The following is a 23,589-nucleotide window of genomic DNA, read 5'->3' as shown; positions in this document are numbered from 1 at the left end:
TAAATCCCAAGAAAACCTGAAAACCAGTCATGATAAACATCATGTCTAAAAACAGTGTTTCCTGGGAAATTATCAGGCTTTGAACTTATTCTACTCTGAGCCCCAGCTGACAAATGAAACATACAACTATTGAAGAAATGCTTTTATAGATCTTTATACTATAGGGTTCTTAGGCTGGAACGATTGTAACTTTTTAAACTGAACTGGATAATATCTTGCACCTATGGATCTTCTAGGCACAAATGAATGATTTTCCGCTACCTCTGATCTTGCAGTCCTGCATGCCCATCTGAAGTGTGGACTGTCTACTCTGTTACCTCCGTGGCGTAATTCATATGAGAGCCACTGCTAGAGGAAATATCCTTGCATTCATTGTGGTCTTGCCCATTTCTAGCTTTGGATCTGCGTTTCTGATACTGAAGCACTTGTTGCTTATATTGTGCTTCCTTTTACTGGCTCTTCTTAGGTTGTCCTAATGTTTAATTTAAAAGAACATCTTCAGATTTCTAACTGATGTAATAAGATGAACGTGGTAAACAGTCTCTGTGTTTCTGTAAAGATTCCTGTATACCATAAATGTTAAATATAACATGTATATTAAGCTCTGCCCTTTTTAAGATAAGGCGTATTATTTAAATGTAATTTCAGTTAGCCAAAAGCATACATGTGTGGTAAAAGGCTATGGAAAGAGTTCTTTTTAAAAAATGGTTTGTGCCTTGAAGAAATTATGCCTTTCCTCTGCTACTTTCTGCTTTGATTTAAGGGACCCAGCATCAACACATGAATTTTGAGGTGGGAAAATTAAATCTTGTCACACCTGTGAAACTAAGTCTGTCCTTAAGCACCACAAGACGTTTTGGGTTTTTGTGGCCCCAGGGTGACACATTGCCTCTCTGAAAATTGTTTCCATGGATTGTGAAAATGATTTGGGTATTTCATGTTGACTCATTGCCGTTACCTTCCATCTGTCAGTTTTTCTTCCTTTTCTTTCCCTGGCTGGATTTCATTCCTTGCTGCCCTAAGAGGGGCAAGTTATTTCACCATTATATGCCCACTACCAGCCCAGAGCAGCCAAAAGCATTCCTCCTATGCAATTGCTGCTTCCATGTTGTTGTTAACTGCCTTCATGGCAACTCTATGAATGGGGATATCTAAAAGACCCCCTATTCTCAACCTCTCTGCTCAGGTCTTGTAGGTTCAGGCCCATAAACTACCTTATCAAGTTTAGCCATATGATGTATAGTTTTCCTCTCTTTCTACTGCCTTGTACCTTTCCTAGCATTATTGTCTTTTCTAATAAGTCAAGCCTTTTCATTATGTGGCCAAAGTATGAAGGCTTTAATTTGATCACCTTCGCTTCCAGGGAGAGTTCAGGCTTGATCTGTTCAAAAACCCATTTATTTGTCTTCCGTACTGATAGCTTATGTCCATCTACCATTTTAGCCTTCCTTTCCTTTTTGTGTGTGTTTACATGCTTGCCACATTCTTTTGTAGCAATGGCTCTATACTGAATGACATAGTTCTGATAATATTAAAGAAGAGCACTAATGACAATTTTCCTTTCTGGCAGGTTAAGTAATCTTCATTACAAACAGTCCAGTGCTTTCTCCCTGGCTCCTTTTGTGGCTTTACATTCAGACTTCTTGTCCTATTTAGCTGTGTGCATCTTTCCCCTAATTATAGTCCTAATCCTTTGATTTTTGCCTCGCTGAGTCTATTGTCTGTTTCATATTAGTCTCTTTGCACCTTCCCATTATACATGGTTTAAGGGGTGTCTCATTTTTGTGTGTGCTTTTTCGTTTTCCTAACACCTATCTCTTTTATTAAAGATTTTGTGGTACAGATTATTACTCTGTTGATTTGGGTGGCTCCCTGATCCTTTTCTCTCTCTTGATCTGTGGCCCCAGCTGACAGCACACACTAGGTATCAGGACTTGTTTATTTGTTTCTGCTCCATTTTAAAAGCTTAATCTAAAAAGCTAGATTTATATGGAAACTGTAGCCAGTTGTAATTACTATTTGAACGATGCAGCATCATTTTATTTTCTGCGCTGCTGCACAGAGAACAATGAGATATATCATATCCTGGGTGTGAAAATGGTGCTGGAGGAGTTGCAAGTTTCCTGCATCAGAAATGAACATGGGACTCTCAAGTCAAGCATAGTCTGACTTGAACTTTGGCAAACCTTTGCAGTGGAGCAAATGGTACAGATGGCTTCAGCAGAGAATTCCATTGTACCCATGTTGAAAATGCAGATATGTTGACCCAAACTGATGAAACGAAGACTGTGTATCTTCTTCTGTAGCCATGGAAAGGGGAAAATGTTTCTCTCCCTACAGCCCCTCTCTTCTTTTCACCTTCTCCTATCCCTGGTTTTCTGCACAGCTAGTACAGTGGGTTTGCTGCAGAAGGCAATGTACTTTTCTATAGTCTGAGTACACTATCAGGAAGTTTTACTTTTCTAACTGGTTGCCTACTATTTAATTGAGCTTGGGAATGCAGGAAAATAGGATTTTGGGGCACATTTGCATTGCTGTCTTCTAGTAAAGCAGGACACTTTCTCAGTCCTTTTGAGATTATCTTTTCCAGGCACTGTTACTTCTTTCATAAAGGGACATATTTGAATATATGTGTGTTTGCTTCTATGCAAAAAATCAAAATACAAGGAACAAATCCAGCCCCTCCCCAACTTCTGACGGTTGCCATAAGAGGATATTCTAGAAAGAGGAAGCCTTTGCCATGTTTAAAGGAAAGCCTATTGAAAAACTACTGCCTTTGAATAACCAATGTAAACACAAGAGGAACTTCAGGGGCAGTTGCTGGAGATGTACAAAACTAACAATACACAATTGTTTTAAATAACTTGAGTAGCAGGAAATAATCAACAAAGTCTTCTTCCTGCACTCTTCCTGATTTACTGAGGAAAGCATAAGGATTTTATTCTTTGTTGGACATGTCTGTAGTTTTGGGCTCTTAGTTTGGAAGATCAGCACAGAAGAGTAGCCTCCGTTAATACGTGAAAGTTGTCATTTTAAGATGTATCTAAGTGCCTTCTTTTCATCTATAGCTACTGTGTCAGCATTTATTTTCTGCTACATGGATTGAGGTGTAATCTGTTAGTTATTGATTTTATTAACAAAGTTGGAAAGGAGGCATTGAAAAAACTTAAAATATGGATATTGTTTATTTTAGAGATACAGTATCTAAGTTGCCATTTAAGGTCATGGCTTCATCAGGTGGTTTCCATAAATTATAATACTTCATTGAAGTACAAAGCCATATGTAATTATTGTGATACATAATAAAATACCTTTTGAAGTGATTGACTGAAAGTAAAAGTCAGCAGTAACAACATGGAGCAATAACTTTAAATAAGGCAATGTAAAAATAATGTAAAATTGCAAGATTTAATGTCTAACAGAAATCCTCTTAAATAAGTGATACTCTAGAGCTTGTTTGAAGGTCTCAATTGATGGAGACATACACATTTCAGTCATGATAAAATTCTATAAAAGTGGAGGAGCAGCTTAAAAGGTTCCATGCCTGCTCCTTATATCCACCAGTCTAACGGCTTCCACTGGAGACGATGCAAACAAGGCTTATGAGACCTCTCTCAAAGTATAGGTGGGATAGAGTGAGCAATATCAGTTGACATCAAACAAACAGGAGCAGCAAGTGGCTTATGCATGGGAGCAGTGCAAGAGGTCTGGGGGCCTGCTGTTATTTTCTCTGGGACATGGTCCTAGACTTTTGCTGCTTGAAGGAGTGAATGAATGAGTTGGAGTGAACAACTGCATAGTTCTGTAAGTATGAAGCTCATGATCCAATAGGAACAGCAGACAGCTTTTCATAGGCATGTATAACAGAGGTTTGAGGACAGGTCTGGGAAAGTCAGGAAACTGTTCTGGCATTCTTCAAGTTCTGTACTGTTTTTATTTCCCCCTGCTGAGGATGTACAGCACTAAACTTGCAGCAAGGACAAGCTGTATCTTGCTGGAAGAAGGTACAAAGGCTCATGACATGCCTATTTATGCTTTGGCTTCTTGGGGAAAGTAAATAGGCAAGGAGCAGTAGGTGCTTCTGGAAGGACAAGAAGAACAAGCACTTTGTAAGGAAAAAGACAAAAGCCAGGCACTGGAGGTGACATGAATGGTACACACAGGAGCAAGAAATTTGTGGAGAATTGTGTCTTTGAAGCTATGGAATGGTTTTCAAGACCTTCCTACGTCCGTTGTGGAGTAAGTTGGGCCCACAACAGTGATTCTGCAACACTGGAATAAGAACAGCTGCCCCAGATTCCACAAAGCATGAAAGAGGATAGAAAGTGTTCTCTGAATGGAAGGAATTTTATGGCCCTGTTGAAGAGAAGGGAACATGTGAGTGTGATGGTGTTTAGTGGCTTGCTACCGAGTGGGGCAGAGGCAGTGTGTTGTGGCCTGAGGAGTTGTCAAGGAAGGTGCATTGTCTCCCTATGTGGGTATTCAGGATGTGATGGAGAGTTTGACAAGATTCATCAAACCCACTGACAATCATCCCTTCCTCTTGATTTAAATGGGAGCAAATGGTACTGCCGGACACAGATTTCATCCCATTGACTGTGAGACTGTGGCTTGTTAGATGAAAGCCTGTCAGTGGGGTTGGCAGGTGATGTTCTTGTCATTCCTTCCTATTGAAGGTCACAGCTGGGGATAAAAGATTACTAGAACAATGACTGGTGACATAGATGTATGTGTGTTGTGTGTCTTCAAAGTGGTTTCTAACTTATGGTGATACCAAGGCAAACTTATCATGGGAATTTCTTGGCAAGATTTGTTCAGATGAGGTGTGTCATTGCCTGACGCTGAGAGCATGTGGCTGGCCTTAGATCACCCAGTGAGTTTCATGGCTGAGTGAGAATCAAACGGGTCTCCAGAGTTGTAGTCCAGTGCTCAAACCACTATGCCATGCTGGCTGGCTACACAGCATGGGGGAAAGCTGGGTTCTTGGACAAAGGGTCTGTGCGTCCACAAGATAAATCTTCTGATGGAGATAGGTTATATCTCATGAGAACTGGAAATAATGTTTTTGGCAGGTGTTTTACAAACCTGATCTGGGGGAGGGTGCATAAACTAATCTCATGGGAGAGAACAATTCAATCAGATGATAGCATGGGGATAGTAGTGTGAATGAAAGCAGGTCAGTAGGGTAGATATTCACTTAGATGTAAGGGATAGAGATGTGAAGACCTGGGGGAGGGAAAACACAAAAATTTAAAGGGAAATCCCATTTTTTCCAGTTCCCTCCCTCAAAAACATTTTTCTTAGGAAAAATGGGAAATTGTTAAAAGAATTTAAAAACAATTGACTATGGAGTATTTTGTTCTAAACTAATAAAATGTTTAAGACTAGGTGTTCATATATTTGCTTACTCCCCCAAAATTATTTGTAAAAATTATGTAAAAGGAAGCCTTTTTAAAAAATATAAGACAATGTACAGGATCATATCATTGCAATTCCTGTTCTTGGTTTTCTCTTCTATCATCTTTCCATGGGAATTAATGCTTTGACTCTACTTGATACAAAGGAGAACTAGAGATGAAGTAAATTTTCTGTCTTACTATGATTCATAACTTCTTCTATTTTGGTTTTTATTGTATGCCTTCTCTTAAAGAACTCGCAGAACCAAATTGATTCCTTACAGCCCAGAACTTTGTAGCTTTGATCTGTAACAGAAAATAAAAATACTAAAATCCTTTCTCCATACATTGTACAGTGAGCCCTTCGTATACACTGTGATTTGATTCCAGGATGCTAAGATTCATGGATGCATATGGCATAGTAAAATAGTGTCCACTATATGAAATGGCAAAATCAAACTTTGCTTTTTGGAATTTATTCTTTTTTAGAATATTTTCAAGCTGTGGATGGTTGAATCCATAGATAAAGAATCCATGGGTACAGATGGTTGGTTGTACTGTTTAAACACCAAACGTAATGACTTTATGCCAGTCAGAACTAAATAGATATAATACATGAAATTCCTAACGTAACAGAATGAATTTGAAACTGTAAAGCGCTAATGTAATATTCTGTTTTTTATCTCGAGTAAGGAAGCAGTTGGAGTATGCAATACATGGTTTCTGAGGTGTCTGTATCAAGTATAGAAAACCTGACATCTTCCAGATATTTTAACTTCAATCATTCTTGTCCAATGCTGCCTGAGGCTGATTGAAATCCCATTCAGAACATTTCGAGGGCATTAGTTTCCTTACTCTTGACCCTACCAATGTGCACTGTCTGGAAAATAAACAAGACAACTTGAAATCTTAACATGGAGAGGCAACTAGGACTTAATAGGCACTATTAAATGGGTGCCATAAGATTCATAATTGGCATGTAGGAAGCAAACTAAACAGGAAGGGAGGAGCTGTACAATTGGAAGAAAAGGATAGGTACGCATGGGAGGGATTCAATAAAGTTTTGACTTCCCTGCTTGATAGTTACAAGTGGAAGAGACAATTTAATTTAATCTAATTTTAATCCATTTGTTGTTTAATTTCTATTTTACTGCTTTTCGGCTTATGTTTTATGTTTGGGTGTTGGGATGTGGAACTGTTTTAGCGCAAATTTGTATTTTTATGATATTTTATTGTTATACAGTACTTCTGTTCAAATCTGCCTTGATTCCCCTGGGAAAAGGTGGAAAATAAATTATTATTATTAAAAGAAGACTTTTTGGAAAGAAACCTGAACACAATACATAACCATTTCGGTAAGCAAGAAAAATGGAAGGCTGAGCTGTATAAGTAGGACAGCCAGACCCCCTCATGGATACCAAAATCCACAGATGCTCAAGTTCTGTTGTCCCCAAAGCAGTGCATGTGTGCGGCTATGCCACCGTCAGGAACAATGGGACTTCAATGGCGGCACGTGCATGTGGCTGCACTACCTTTAGGGACAAACCCCATTGTCCCCAGTGGCAGCGCATGCATGCGGCCATGCCACCATTAGGGATAATGGGACTTCAAGTGAAGACTTATTGTTCCTAACGGCAGTGTGACTGCATGCTCAAATTCGTAGATGACAAGTCTGTGGATACTGAGGGCCAACAGTATTCTGATGAGTTCCAGTTTAAAAGGGGCTGTATAGGATGCCAGCATAGTGTAGTGGTTATATAGTGGTTTGAGTGTTGGACTACAACTCTGTAGACCTGGATTCGATTACCAGCGTGGCCATGAAACTCAGTGGGTGACCTTCGGCAACTCACATGCTCTCAGTCTCAGGGGAAGTCATTGACAAACCTCATCTAAACAAATCTTGTCTAGAAAAAACCAGTATGGCCTTAGGCTTGCCATAAGTTGGAAATGACTTGAAGGCACACAACAACAACATAGGAAACTGAAGGAGGGTAAACTAGAGGAAGTAGCCAAACATTGTAATGAGAGTATTGGTAGGTATATGGCTCAGGCAATGCTGCTAGGCAGTCATGCTCTTAGATGAGTCTGCAGTTTGTTCATGGACCATGTCTGGAGAATGTTCATCAAAAAGACTAATACAATCAAGTTGCATCACAAGAACTATGTTGGTCAATTGTGAAGGAGTAATGATTCATCTCTGATCTTCACCTAGATTACTTTGTCCAATTCAGAACATCACACTTTAAGAAAGATACAGTACTGTACTGAGAAATTAGATTGTGTTTCTAGGTAGGGTATTTGGATCATCTGGGGACACTTGCAAGTCCTTTCATGTTTCTAAACCAATTGTGTTTTTTTGTGAAGGGGACTGTAATTTGTGGAAAAAATAAGCCAATTGATCCATCTGGTGAGCAGATTTTTTTTTGTGTGTGTAATTCTTTGCCTTCAGCCCATAGGAAGATAAGGTGTTCTGAAGATATTCAAGAAATATGAAACGAATTCTTACATTTTGTATCATTACACTTCTTACTGTCAAATAATGTTTGGCTAATAAAGGCATGAAGTTTTCCTTCTGGCACCACAGTTTAGAAATTGAGTTACCCCCAGTTTAGAAATTGAGTTAAATTTGATAAGGATGTGCTTATCAAATTTGCAGATGACACCGGATTAGGAGGGGTAGCTACTATACCAGAGGACAGGATCAACATTCAAAAAATGACCTTAATAGATTAGAAAGCAGGAACAAAAATAAAATGGATTTCACCAGAGAGAAATGTAAGATACTGCACTTAGGCAGAAAAATGAAATGCACAGATAAGGACTAGGGACACCTGGTTTGACAACAGTACATGTGAAAGGGATCTAGGAGTCCTAGTAGGCCACAAGTTAAACATGAATCAACAGTGTGATGTGGCAGCTTAAAAAGCCAGTGCAGTTCTAGGCTGCATCAATAGAAGTATAGAGTCTAGATTGGGGGACTCTATTCTGCTTTTGTCAGGCTTAATCTGGAGCACTGAGTCCAGTTCTGGCCACCACAGTTAAAAAAAAAATGTTGACAAGCTGGAGCATGTCCAGAGGAGAGTGACCAAAATAGTGAAGGGTCTGGGAAACATTCCTTGTGAGGAGCAACTTAGGTAGTTGGGCATGTTTATCCTGGAAAAGAGAACATTAAGAGGTGATATGATAGCCCTGTTTAAATATTTGAAGGGATGTCATATTGAGGATGGAGCAAGCTTGTTTTCTGCTGCTCCAGAGAATAGGACCCAGAACAGTGGATACAAACTACAGGAGAAGAGATTCCATCTCAACATTAGGAGGAACCTCCTGACAGTAAGAGCTGTTCAACAGTGAAACACATTCCCTTGGAGTATTGTGGAGTTTCCTCCTTTGGAAGTTTTTAAACAGAGACTGGATGGACATCTGTTGGGGGTTCTTTGATTGTGAATTCCTGCATGACATGGAGTTGGATTGGATGGCGCTTATGGCCTCTTCCAACTCTTATGATTCTACAATTCTGTGAAATCGGGAGCTAACTTTGAAAGCATTCTCATTCTCTTTTTTCCTTTCAGGATCATTTTGCCTTCACTTAATCATGAACGTGAGACTTAGAGATGTAAAATTTCCAAAAAATTTTGCAGGTGTGGAGGGGACCCCTCCATTTTCCATTTTTTCAGTAAAAAAATAGAACATTTCAAACAAAAATTGAAAACCACTGTTACTTTAGGAACAAAAAAGATATTTGTAACATAGTTTAGCATAAAATTGTTGTATTTGCTATATTAAAAGTACAGTTTACCTAAGCAATAATTTAAAATAACTTTTTAAATTTTTTACATTTTTTTATTCTAAATGGAGCCACAAGGAACCTCTTTGGTTTTGCGAGTTTATGGCAAAATAAACTGGCATAAATAAAAAAAGAAGGAAAATAAAGAAAATGTTTGTCTCATGTTGTCACGCAGACATGAAACACTCGTTCTCTTAAGAAGAACTGAAAAAAGAAACCAAGATATAGAACTGCAGTTATATGGTACTGTACAAAGTGTTGACATAAACATATTTTTTAATGAAGTTGATGTATTGCTGGATGTCACTTCTTTAGCAGAAAATTTGGTACCAGAGGCAAAAATAACATGGAAGGAAAAGGGATAGGTTCTCAGAACACAAAAAAGAGCAGTTCAACATGTTTATTCAACACTCGCAAATTGGTACATGTGAAATGAAGAAATCATGTCAGGAATGCCTTGCCTAACTAACAAAAACATTTTGAACCTTCTAGAGAGCACTTGAAAGTGTTTTTCCAGAAAGGATCCAGGACTGACTTTTTCTCTCACCAGCCTCCATACTTACAATTTTCATTTTGATGGCCAAACATACAGACCTGTGCTTTTTAAAAATCTTGGTTGGAGTAGCTGATGAAGTAGGCATACATGCCCTCCCCTTTTCTCCATTTTCCTGTTTCTCCAGTCTTCTTTCACCATCCTCCCAATGCTGACACTGCTAAAGATCACAGATGATAGAGAGCAAAAGAGGGGACAGGACTGATGTTAAAAAACCGATTTGGTAGAAAGGAGCTTCTTTGCCCAAGGCTTTGATAACTGAGAGATGCTGGTATAGTGCCAAATCATTTTTCAGTCTTTCTAATGGACGGAGAAAAAAAATATTTTTCTCTCTATGGATATGTGTATGTCTGTGTGTGTTTTGTCTGCAGTTTTCATATATCTGGTGTGGCTTGCAGCAAAATGCCCTTTCTACCTGTCAGGAGTGTTCCTTTTTATGGTTCGGAGGGCAGGGTTGCCCAAATAAGACCTTTAAAAAAAGGGGGGGTCATACAGACAGGCCAAAATAAAGCTGCTTCGGATCACTTTGGAGGTATGCTGTTTAAATGATGCATGCATCCTAAGAGACCAGAAACCACGCCAAAGCTATGCTCCAGTCTTAAGGACTGACCACTGTTTTGGTACAGTTTTTGGCCTCTTAGGACGCATACATCATTTAAACAGCATACCTCCAAAGTGACCCGAAGCAGCTTTATTTTGTCCTGTCTGTATGGGCCCAAAGGTCTCCTTTGTTCTGAAAAATCTGGGTTTCACCAAATCATTCTGGGGTGTGTGTGTGTGTGTGTGTATATATACACCTATATGTCGCTGGTTAACTCATAGTGACCATTAATTTCATAGGGTTTCTTAAGTAAGGCATACTCAGAGGTGGTTTTGCCAAGATATAGTGGTTTGAGTGTTGAATTGTGACTCTGTAGATCAGGGTTCAAATCCCTGCTTGGCACTTGGTGACCTTGGGCAGGTCACATACGCTCAGCCTGAGAGGATCAACAAGGTCCCTCTTATTCCTAGACTATTCAGGTGGCTTTTTAAAAGTTTTGAGCTTTTGGTAGTCCATAATTTGTATTATCTTTTAAGGACTGATGGATTACACTGCTGTTAATTATGATTTTAATTATGTCTCTAAACGGTGTTGAATGGTTAGAAATGGGGATGTGAGTATGTTGACTGAATTAAAATCTTGACTGGAAAAATTGTGCTTCTGCTTGTGAATAGTGATGATTTTTTGGGGTGGGGGCTGAAGGCTGTCCAGTTTAACACAAGTGGTAGGTGAGGAGAAGATTTTAGTTAATGAGAATCTACTGATGTAGCCTTCCCTGCTCTTTCATAAATTATGTTAGTTGAAAGGAGAAACGGTAATATGTTAAATGAATCCTGTTTCATTGCTTCATCCTGCTGCTGCTCCACCTTAATAGTATGTTGAACAGCCCATTTGGGAATCGGATGCTGTGTTGCCACAAGTTTTCAAGAAAGATGGTATTTCAGACATGCAGGAGCAGAGAGTGCTGTCTAGAGAACTGGTTTTGTCTGCTCTTTCTATCGTATTGATTGGCTTCTTTTAAAAAATGTTCACTTAAAAAATCTTATTCTGTTTTTATTATCAGGAGCTGCCTGGGGTGTTACATGCAAGAAGGAAGGATATAAACTGAAATAATAAAGAACTGCAAGAGAAGAGAGTTCTCCTCCTTTCTCTGCATGTCCCTGTGCTGGCAAAAAAAACCCCTTCATTGTTTTTTGCCTGTCAGTTTGTTATTTTCCTTTTAGTGATGCTGGCATCTTCTCTCTGGGAGCAAATTGAGAATTTTGGACAGGACTTGGAACACACAGTGGCTTTGAGACCAGCATTTGATGAGCAGTTTGGACACCAAGTGTTTGTTTCCAGAAAACATGCGCACAAGGGGACAGACAGGAAGGTATATGTTCACAAGCTGAGCCACAGGAGTTAAGAAAGTAGAAAGCCAAACTGCCTTGCCACCTTCCTGTGTAAGCTGCCTTATCCCATATTTTGTCAGTATGCTGGCTCTCTGAAATATAAACTACTCCTTGGTGTCTGGAGAAATCTGGAGTTGGCTCAGAGTTAAAGTGGAATAACCTGCCCTTTGTGCATAACTGTCAAACTTGTTTCCACACCAATTAAAGTACAGTATTCTCTGTAAAAGCCTTAAGAGATTGCTCACTGGAAGTAATTGTCTTTCTGAGTGTGCCTTAATCGGACAGCAGTGTCTTGAAACCTGAGCTCCTGGGTGCCTTTGTGAAAACTGTCCCATGAGCACTGGAAAGGAGGAAGGTAGGCCAAATATTCTGACTGTGAGGCTTCCTAGACTTTAACTTTTATTTATATCTGTGGCCCTTCTGTGTTCTGTAGTTGGTCTCTAAACTAAATTTCTGTTCCCTAATGTTTTGTGGCTAACCAATGTTTTATTGTTAACTGTTCTCAAGACTCATGGCGACCCTGTGGATGAGACATCCCCAAATTCTTTATCCTCCACTGCTCTGCTTAGGCCCTGCAAACTCAGTCCTATGTGCTCCCTGAATGAATCCATCCATCTGACATGTGGTCTTCCTATCTTTCTATAACCTTCTACTTTTCATTGCATTATTATCTTTTCTAATGAGTTATGTCTTCTCATGATATGACCATAGTACAACAGCCTCAGTTTGATCATCTTGGCTTCCGGGGAGATTTCAGGCTTGGTCTGTTCAAGAACCCATTTGTTATGTCTTTTGGTTCTCCACAGTATTCTCACCACTTTCTTCCAGCACCACATTTCGAATCAGTTGTTTTTCTTTGTATCCGCTTTTTTCACTGTCCAGCTCTCACATCCATTCATGGTGATGGGGAATACAGTGGATTGGACTATTCTAACTTTAGTGCTCAGTTTACTCTTTAGAGTCTTGTCTCTAAAGCTTTATAGCTCCCCTTCCCATTCCTACTCTTCTTGCTTATGGAAGGTCTTTGGTAGAACAAAACTGCTGTGTTTTGTGGTGGTTGGTTTTCAGGAGTCATAAAAAAGGGCTTCAGGATGTTAGACAGGAGGTACTCTGCCCAAACTCTAGAAAATCAGTGTTATCTGAGCCTGTGTAAGCTGTCTTGTTTATACTCAGGGCTCAGAAATTAAAACCCAAGTAACTTTTGCTGCTCTGATGGGAAGATAGAGGCACATACTTGGCTGCTTACTTCCACCCATATAAGAACAGAGTTAGATCAGACCAAAGACCAAACATTTTGCTTCTACCTGTGGCACCTAAATACTTTTGAGAAGCTCACAAACTGGTCCTGGTAGTGAAAACCACAATTTTTCAGTCTTTAGCATCTGGCAGTCAGAATCATATTTCTTTTGAACATCAGCATTCCCTTTAGCATCTGTGTCTAATAGCTGTTGATAGATCTCTGTGTCTCTGAGTAGAATAGGGGAAGGAGATGACGTGGTAGATAAATTCACTTCCTATCTCAGCCCTTTCCAGTATTGCACCCTCCAGATGTGCTGGACTGCAATTCCCATCATTGCCAACTGTTCCCTGGCTGGGAATGATAAGGCTGCAGTTCAGCACATCTGATGAGCACCTGGAAAGGGTGCTCTGGTAGGCTTGCACCCACAGGTCAGAAAGTAGTGGGAGCAGGATACTTTTTATGGTTCCCTAATTTGGCTGTCTCCTTCCCCCTTTTCTGCTGCTCTTTCCCATTGCTTCTGGTGAGAAGGAAATAAAGTAGACAACATCAGGACTATCATAAGCTATCTCCTTTTGTGTCATGTCTTTTTAGATTGTAAGCCTGAGGGCAGGGAACCATCTAATTAAAATAATAATTGTAAGCCGCTTTGAGAGCCATTAGAGCTGAAGGGTGGGGTATAAATACCGTAAACAAACAAGCAAATAAATAAAATAAGCTACTCACCTTTCTGTATATGAAACTATCCCCCATTTCCTCACACGATATCAGAGTTCTGAAAGTGGAAGATCAATAGCAGTTGATTTTCCATTCTTCATTGAAAGTGGGTTCTGAGAACAGAACTAGAGAGAAGGAGACCCACACAATTTTATGTCTCCTTGGACTCTTTCCCAGGGCCTTTAGGACTGAAACCCTCATATATATTTTTTTAAAAAAAAACCCATCTTGGCTGATAACCAGCTGTGCATTTTTGACACTGAATTCTAGCAGGATGAAATAGCCCTTGACATTTATTGTTAATGGATGATCAGTCAACTTTGCAGGATGAGCCAGAAGTCTGGACTTACAAGAGGGAGTGTTTTTGTACGTTTCTCTAACGTTGCTCTTTGGTCATCTGTCTTCTAAACTAATAATACCTGAGTGCACTTTATCCTCCTGATCATTTCTGTATCTTCACCAGTTTCATGTTCAAAATAACAATAATCAAGGTTATTTTTATGATCCAGCTACCTGTATGTGCATGGGCAGTTGTGGACACACATTTTCTGTCCATCTCATCTACCTCTTTTCCACAGTTCTTCAGATGTAATCATTTTACTACTATGCCTGGTTTTCTGCATCTCTTGTTGCAATACTTAAATAACTTGTTCTTCTTTGTGACCTCTGTGACTCACACAAATGGGGTTATCCTGCACCTGCGCAATGCTTCTTTTGAAACCTAGAATGTTTCACAATCATTTTGGTTGTAGTCTTGCCCAGCACCCCCTACATAAGGGCCTTCCCACCGAAATTGCCAGTTTTAATAATTTGTTTGATTTCATAGGTTGCACACTCTTTAATTCTTCATGTGGGCAATAATTCAGTTACTGTAAGTTTTGTTTTGTCTGGCTGCTCTCTTATTTAACCATACTGACATCTTTTTGAACCTTTTTATGCCTTTTCCCCCCCTGTGATTAGGGCCACATTAAATAACATCCAAGCTTTCTGCAGAGATCTGATCCGCTTACTTATACCATTCAGCTTTCTTTTACCTTATCACCTTTTCTTGGCTTCTTGACTTTGTACTAAGGCAAAGATATTCCTATGTAGAAATTTTGTCTCTTTCATAATCTGAAATTACATTTATCCAACTAATTTAAGAATAATTGAAGTCACTCATTATTGTTAAATCTTGCAATCTCTGTGATGCATCATCAAATGATACTGTGTACCAAATATTGTATACTCTGCTTCTTTCTACATGAACAGATTTCCTCCAGGACTGCATATAACTGCATTCAAATACAGGTTGAGTCTCCTTATCCAAAATGCTTCAGACCCAGATTGTTTTGGATTTTGGAATATCTGTATTTGCTTATAAGTATATAATGAGATATCTTGGAGATGGGACCGAAGTCTAGATGCAAAATTCATTTATGTCTCTTGTACACTTAATACCCATTGCCTGAAGGTAATATAATATTTTAACAAAATTTGTGGACATTGAAGCATCAGAAAACAAAGGTGTCACTCTCACAACCACCCATTTAAAAAAAGTTTCGTTTTTGGAATATTTTGAATTTTGGAATTCCAGGTAAGGAAGACTCAACCTGTATAACAAAACAAGGATATGCATTTATTTTCTGGCATATATTAGCCAGCTGTATAAGATTTTCTGTGGCCATTGTTACGCTGCTGCGCCATGCTAGGGTTAGAGACCATGTGGTTGCCATGCTGTCCCTAACACTAAAATCGGGACCAGCACGGCACATTTGGATGGTCTGTCCCACACCAGAGCCTTTCAGATAAGCTATGTAATTCATACATTAATTAATTAAATAAAAACCAAACTGATATTCCAAGGTCCTGTTCGTCAGCAATACATTTAGGCTGCACTGCACTAGGTGACCATGTATTTAAAGAAGAGAAATGAACCAGCAGGGAAGAATTCAGTGGAGAGCATCTGTGCCAGTGCTAGGGCTATGATCTGTGTTCAGGGCTGGAACTATTAACAGGAGACCAGCTGTCAATTTGCAAAGAAAGCAAAACAAAACAAACACACATAAAGCCAGCATACAAATAGGGAATTATTCTGTTGGCCAGGAGAGCTATCGACCCACATAGCAGGGCATCAGTTTGGGATGGGAAATTTCCATTTGCCTAGACTGCTAGCAGCCAGATGTTGGTTGATGCCTTGAACTTGGAAATATTTTTCTTGCAGCATTGACTTGAATATTGGAGTCTGTGCCTTGTGCCTACTAATGAGGTCCTATGGTCTGTTGGCAAATGCTTCTGAAATCTTGGCATAAGTTACATCTTAATTTTTTCTCTCTCACTTTGTGGGGATGTGTTTTTCCCATATAAATACACTCCCTGCTATTTATGTTCAGCTTGCTGTCATGCTACTCACATGTGGTACGTTCCTCATATAAAGTGTCTGCAACATAGTCCTAATAATAAGAGCAGAACTGTGCTCTATTACTTGCCTGGTCCAACACTTTCTGTCCCGCAGTGGCCATCAGGTGCCTCTGGAAAGCTCACAAAGAAGGGTACGAGAAAAATACCACTCCAATGTTTGTGTTCTTCAGCTGGTACTGGAAGTCACAACATAACCAATAGCCATTGATAGTCTCCATGAATTTTTCTAATCCCCTTTCATAGCCATCCAGCTGGTATTGAAAGATGTACAGCTCTGATACTGGAGATAATATATGTCTGATCTCATTTTAAAGACATCCAAGTTGGCCATAGTTAAAACTGGAAGCAATTAAGAATTTGGATGTTGTGATTGTAGGAGCCAAGCCATCAAGAAATGATAGCTGTTAGGATGGGGAGAAGGAGACAGGGGTTGTGTGGGAAGTAGTGCCAAGACTTGGAAGACTTGCTTTGAGTAAACTGCCCCCTCCTTAAAATTTTCCTGGCAATACTTCCCAGACTTTGTTCTGCTGCTGTAAGGTTCGAACAATGGAAAGGGAACAGATTTAATGATTCTGAGGTGGCATGCACACTGCAGAAATAATCCAGTTTGACACCACTTTAACTGCTATGGCTGCCCCCTGTGGAATTCTGGGAATTGTAGTTAGTTGTGGCACCAGATCACTCTGACAGAATAAATGTCTCACAAAACTACAATTTCCCAAATTCCATAAACATCAACCATGGCAGTTAAAGTGTTGTCAAACTGAGCCTTGCATTCCTATACCAACGAGCACTGTTTGCATTTTTCCTCACACAGTACATTAAAATGTATCTGAATATTTCTAATTTCAGAGCATCCACTGGTGATTCCCTTTTAGCATAGAATTTTCCTTTCATTTCTCTCTCTTTTATTTTTATGTTCTTTTAGATGTGAGTTATTCAGATCTGATTTTTCTTTAAAGTGTGGTTGACTTGAACCAATAGGGCTATGTCTTGTGTAGCACTAAAATTAAGTACCTCTGAGCCTGTACAGAGTTCCCTTTCCTTTCCACTGACTGAAAGCTTCCACACTACTGGTGTGGTGGTGTCAAAGGGATATGTAAAAGGCTAGGATGCTGCCGCTTGTAAAGAGTCCTACACAGCAGGAATCAAATTAATGGCTCATTCCAAGTAGTAATTTGATGCCCTGGCATTGCAGTGTGTGAAATTGTCTTTTCAGAGGGAGAAGAAGCGTGGCGGGTAATCTCTCTGTGCCAGGCTAATCTTAATATCTGCTGTGTTTCTGAAAGCTTTGTTGCCTTTTGAAAAATCTATTTAATTTTCTCTTGACGATTCAGAACTCTGTTGATAATACTCTTATCAGCTTGCTTTAAGCCAGACATGAATGGTATGTGCAGATTTGTCTGTTTATGATGGAATTTTTAACACCTTCTGTTTGTTACTTCTAACTTTTCTTTGCATATTGAAGTGGGGGACGACCACCCTTTCATCCCATTTTTAGCAAAGCTATTTTTATGCAGGCTGTGTAGGTAAGCAACTGAAAAGATTAATTTTTATGCAAATATTTTCCTCTTATATCTATTAATCCATCATACACAGAAAATTTATCAGCTTCTCTGATAGGTTTACTTCTCCAACCCCCTCTTTGGCACTAGATTTGTTTGTGAGTGATGGGATTTGAGCAAAAGGGTGGGTTAGAGAGAGGGCCAAAATGAGGGGGGGAGCAAGGCTTTATAGTTAAAGCTGTCTGTGATGTAAGAGTTCAGTCCTGGATGAATGACAGTGAAATCTAACTTGGGAGACCTGCTCTCAAGCCCTATTCCTGTCATGAGGCTCCATCTGGGGCCTTCAGACCCCATCTCAGTTTCCTGCCTGTAAGATGGAGTCTGTAACCTGTTTCAGAGGTGTTATAAAAATGAGAACAATAATCTAATTGTATGAATTGGGGGTTGTGGCCATTTCTTATTCAATGATACAGGGAGCAGGGGTGGTGGTTCCCCTCCCCCATTTTTTGTTTGTTTTTATTGTTTTTGCAGTGGCCCATCTTTAGAGATATACAACCTGTTTTGCACGGGATTGCACTCCCTTTGCAGCTTGGGAGACATCTGAACCTAGTGTTATCTTTAGACATACCAATAACATCTGTGTTCAGGAGTGTCTTTTGCTAATTTCAGCTAGTTTGCTAGCTGTGGCCCTATCTGAAGAAACCATATTAGGCCTCTGTTATCCATTTGCTTGGTATATGCAGGCTAAATTACTGCAATGCAGTTGGGGTTTCATTAAAGACAATTAGGAAACTGCCTTTGGTTCAAAATGTGGCTGCTAAGGTAAGGTGAAGATATAGACACACAACACTTCCCTTAAATTGATTTTATTGGTTATCAGTCTGTTTCTGGGCTCTCTTTAAAGTGCTGATATAGAGCTTTAAAGCTCTAATCTGGTCCAAAACCATATATCTCAGGTGTTGCTTATGCTCCCATGAAACTACTGGATCCTTGAGATCAGCGGACCTCCTAAAACCCGGTTGGCAAGCACTAGATATGGCTCCAGTGCCTCAGAAAACTGTACAGTGGATCCTTGTTATACGCTGGGGTTTGGTTCCAAGATCCCCCGTGTATAACAAAATCCGTGTATGCTCAAGTCCCATTAAGTATAATGACATAGCAAAATGGTGTCCCTAATAAAAAATGGAACATCAAGGTAAATGTATACTTTTTTGGAACATTTTCAAACCGTGTATGCTTAAATCCGTGTATAAAAAATCCGTGTATAAGAAGGGCCGACTGTATATGATTGACCCTCTTCAAGAACGTGTACAACCTGGGACTTTTTCTGCTACCCTTACTGTATTATTTTGACTTTATTTAATTCTGTTGTTTTAAAATGGTGTTAATACATCTTGGCTATAATTGCTTTGAAATACAGGTTATGAAAGCTGTTAATATTAATAAAAATAAAAAATGGCCTCAAGAGATGGCTGCTTCCCCTTGTGACTTCTCTGTATATATTTTATTTAAGGATGCTCCATTATTTATACAGCACTTTCCCCAGCCATAATATTCTCATAGCAGCTCACAGTAATGAAATCAGACTTATGGGCAAATGATTTTGACCTCAGACTAACATAAGGAGCAGATGGGGTGGCAAACCTTATTAGCAGTAGCTCTTTATCAGGTTAAGTAGGTAATTGGTTAGAAACGTGAGAGAAAGTGGGTGTTGACTATCTCTCCCACTGGACCTGTACTGATCACAGACATGATATCCCAGGGATGGGCAAGCTGTGATGCTTCAGAGATGATGTTGTACTCCAGCTCTCACCAGCCCTGGCCATCATGAAGTTATAGCTCACTAACACCTGGAGAACCACAGATTTCACACCCCAGCCCTAGCTACTAGCTTGAGGAAGTGGTTGTTTAGATTCTGTGCCTTTAGCATGCGTTGGGTTTCCAGAATCCATGTCACTGTTGCAAAAGTGACATAGACAACAACGGACAGGAAACACTACTTCTCTGAGCGTGATTTCTGTCCACGTGGTGTATGCTCACCAGAGTTTTCAGGGTGATGTGCACAGTTCTCTCCCCATGTCCTGTCCCTAGTTGTGTTATGTCATCCTCACAACAGTCCTTTCAGATAGTGCATTTAAAATAGTGCATTTGGTGAAATTGTGCATGTTGGTTGTCCCAATGAAAGTATCATTGTTTGGATGTTATTGGATTTGCTATATGGCCAACACGGCTACCCCTGGATGTTTCCTTTCCTTTAAAATAGTATGAAAATGATAAGACTCAAAGCCATCCGGGAAACAGGGATTTGAACTTGGGTCTCTTGTATCATTGTCTTGCTCTCTAACTTGATCTGAAGTGACTGGTTAATCACTGGTATCCCTGAATGCAGGTCCAGAGTTTGCAGTAGCAATGTAACCTCTTCACATGACTATTGGGTGCAAGGTTGCAATGGATAAAATGTCTAGATGAGAAGTCTTGTATTATGTGACACCTCCTAGCAGTTGATGGAGAAATAATACTTGTCAATGGATATACTGGTTCCGTGTTCTGGTTTAATGCAAAAAGGAATAGATTTGAAAACTTGCCAGGTTGATACAAAAACTATCAAATGGCTCAACATTGCTGCCTTTGCAAAACACTTCCTCAGGCTGAAGATATTTCAACAGTAGCACTGATCCCATTGTCATCCTTTTTGATGCTGAGAAGTATAAGGGGAGACAAATGTCATATATCATGTGATGGTTGTATATCTGTTACTTAAGGAGATTGTGTCAGTTTTTCCACTTAGAATGGATAAAGAATGTCTTCATATCTTGGGAGCCATGCTTGGTAGGAAGCATCTGAAAATTGTATTGGAAAAGGTAATGAAAGCCTGAAATTCATGTGTCAGTTTTGATGAGGGAGGCCTGATGGGTTTGAAGTTGCTTTCCAAAAGCAGTGCTTCTGTTCTCCTCCCTCCCCCCATTGCAGTTCTATGGGAACATCTGTTTTTTCCTTCGCTTATCTCTCACACTTCTGCTGTTAATGGCAGTTTTGTTGTTGTTGGTTTATTTTTTTTAAAACCAGATTCTGACAGGCTGTTCGATGCATTCATTTTGCCAGCTGCTGGCAGTCAAGTATGTTAGGGAGTCATTGGGGATGGCAAGCAAGTGTGTTGCTCCCCCAGGATCCAGGACTGTGTCTTTGGCTGGGTAGGCAGTACGTAGTTCTGCAAGTATGGTAAGATGATGATGATAATGTCTGCTGTGCTGTGCTGTGTGTGTGTTGGGCTGGAGGGATATAAAGCTTTTGGCATACACAAAAGTGACCCATAGCCCTTTTGATCTGAGCTGACTGTGCACAAGGAGGTGGGTGGGTGGTGCTGACTGAAGCTTCAGGAGCAAATCTAAGACAGAAGAATTCAGACGTGCTTCTTGTAACTCACCTGCTTGCCTGGGGAAAGTACCAGTTGTCCTAAGGCCAGCCATTCTATGGCCAGTTTCTCCTATGCCATATGCAACTTGCTTTCCACAGAAAGCCATGCTATTCATGTGCAGAGTTGAGCTAAGAGAGAAAATGAAAGACTAAGTGCAATGTAGGTGGGGTAAGCACACCTCTGTTATTCACAAGACCATCTTTATGGTTCTGTGACTTGATTTCTATCTCAGTACACTGTAGCAGCCTTAACTAATTATCCTTCCTTCCTTCCAAACATCCATCTGTTTCTTCTCAACCCCCATGATGAAATTCAGCCTGTAAACTCCTTGGGGCAGGTTTCTCTTTCTTTTGCTTAGTTCATTCTGTAGGATGCATATGATGATGGTACTATTTAATAATATTTGGACAGTTGGAAACTATTTGTGCTCCTGATACAGCATGTCAAACTCAGTTGTCTTCTGAAGAGCTAATACTCTTTCAATTTACAGTGCTACCAAATATGTGGCATCATAATAGGAGCAGGGAGTAAGGAAAGTCTTACATTCTGGCTGATTTAGGTTGTTCAGTGGCAAGCTGGAGTGTTAGCTAAGTGTATTCTGGTTGTACAGTGGAAGCATCCTAGGATTGCAGCTCATCTGCCCCAGACAACTGTGCCTCTTTCCCCCATTAATAGCAATGTATTGGGCTGTCACTGGTGATTGATTAGGCTCAAGTTCTGATGCTGAAGCTGCTGTTGGGTCATTTAGGCCTAAGCTTTATTCATGATGCCAATGCAAAATTCCATCCTGTATTTAATAAAAACGAGACTAGGGTGTGTAATAAAGCTATTGCCGCTGCAGTATATGCACAAAATTGAGACAGGCTTCAGATCCACCTCTAGGCAATTTCTAGGTTAAACTTCCCCCAATTTGGTGCCCTCATGATGTGTAGGACTCCAGTGCTTATCACCACACAGGCAGTTGCAAGAGTTACAGTTCAACCCATCTTAAGTGTGCCAGCTTCAGGAAGATTTCTTGGTTTAGTTTTCAGTCCACTCTGTTGTAAGCACTTACCTGTGTGTATGTTTTCCACCAAGTTCATGTTTCTACTCTTGAGCACTCTTCAGCAGCTGCATTTATATTGCATGAGTTGACAGCAGTTTATAAGTAACTACAGGACTGACTTGGATTCAGATCCCATATCTGCCATGGACTTATGACCTTTGTTAAATCTCCATCTCTCCAGTCTCCGTTCCGTAGTGGCAAATTGGGAATCACAATGACCTACATTGATGGTACTGGGTTGAATAGTTAGTGTTGTAATACATTTCTTTTCCACTGCAGTTTAAGTACAGCTTGAGTCTCCTTTATCTGAAATGCTTGGGATCAGAAGTGTTTGGGATTTTGGAATATTTGTATATACATACATGAGGTATCTTGGAGATAGGACACAAGTCTAAATATGAAATTCATCTAGGGGGTGAAACAGATGGCTGGAAAGGAGCAGCCAGAGCCTGCAATTGTGACCACACACCTCACTCTGATAGAAGGTTGCTGCCACTGCCCCAGCTTCTTTTTGCTCCAGTCTAAAGAATATATATACTGTATATACTTGACTATAAGTTGACCTCATGTATAAGTCAAGGGCAAGTTTTCGGGCCTAAATTATGGATTTTGCTATGACCCGTGGATAAGTCAAGGGTAAAACTTAGGGACATATAGCAAAGGATCTAAAGGATGAAGCAAAGCAAAACAATGTGAAAGAACTTATAAAATTCCAGCAGACATAGCTCTTTGTGCTTACTCTTAAGGCTGGATGGATGAGAGAATAGAGAGGCTCGGTGCTTCACATATTATAATCTTGCTTTTCACCAGGAGCTGGTTCCTTCTTTTAAATAAGAATTAAGATACAGTCCTTACATTGACTCATGGATAAGTCGACTCAAGTTTTTTGAGTCAATTTTTCGACCTAAATTTCTAGACTTATACATGAGTATATACAGTAGGATGTATGAATGGTGTGCCCCCAATGCAGCCACAAGCCACTTCTTTTGCCCTGTGTGTTCTGGGCCCATGTTTCATATACACCTTAAATACATAGTCTGAAGATAATTTTATACACAACATTTTAAAATAATTTTTTGCATGAAAGAAAAATTGTGTACACTGAACTATCAGAAAGCAAAGGTGTCACTACTATCTTACAGCCTGAAGGTAGCTTTATGCATAGTGTTTTTTAATAATTTTGTGCATGAAACAAAATTATTAAAGCATCAGGAACAAATGTGTCACTATCTCAGCCACTCATGTGGACAATTTTGAATTTTGAGATATTTTGGATTTAGGAATTCCAGGTAAGGGATACTCAACTTGTAGTATCCCTATTTGTTTAGAAATAAGCATTAGAATATGCATAGTAAGATTACAGGGTTTGGAAAATCTCAGATGCTTAGATACTGGATTTATCCATGCCTTATGAACATTCAGCCAAGTCCTGTAAATATTTCATTTCTGGTAACTGTTACCCTGGCATAACATGCTGTGGGGCCCTTGCTATCACTGATGTTTGGTTCCAGGAGCTCCTTTGGATACTAAAATCAATGTATGCTTAAGTTCCATTATATACAAGACGTAATAAAGCTGTGTCCCTTGTATGAAATGGCAAAATCA

At 39.7% G+C, this 23,589-nt stretch overlaps 1 protein-coding gene across 5 annotated transcripts in view; it reads left to right on the top strand.

Moving 5' to 3' along the window:
- Positions 1-23,589, top strand: part of LOC121934298 (speckle type BTB/POZ protein) — a 50,950-nt gene that overhangs the window by 12,789 nt on the left and 14,572 nt on the right. The window contains exon 2 of one of the 5 annotated variants that reach the window (XM_042474663.1): positions 11,338-11,646. The exons of 2 other annotated variants lie outside the window; for them this stretch is intronic. The gene's annotated coding sequence lies outside the window, so the exon portion shown is untranslated. Of the gene's footprint in view, positions 1-11,337; positions 11,647-11,705; positions 12,021-20,723; positions 20,744-23,589 lie in introns of those variants that run through there. 2 more of the 5 variants (XM_042474664.1, XM_042474665.1) reach the window with 2 other exon arrangements.

The sequence above is a fragment of the Sceloporus undulatus genome, chromosome 6 (assembly GCF_019175285.1).
Source record: "Sceloporus undulatus isolate JIND9_A2432 ecotype Alabama chromosome 6, SceUnd_v1.1, whole genome shotgun sequence".
NCBI classification, from domain to species: domain Eukaryota; kingdom Metazoa; phylum Chordata; class Lepidosauria; order Squamata; family Phrynosomatidae; genus Sceloporus; species Sceloporus undulatus.
The sequence above is the reverse complement of the archived record's forward strand: the minus strand, read 5'-3'. Positions and strand labels throughout refer to the sequence as shown.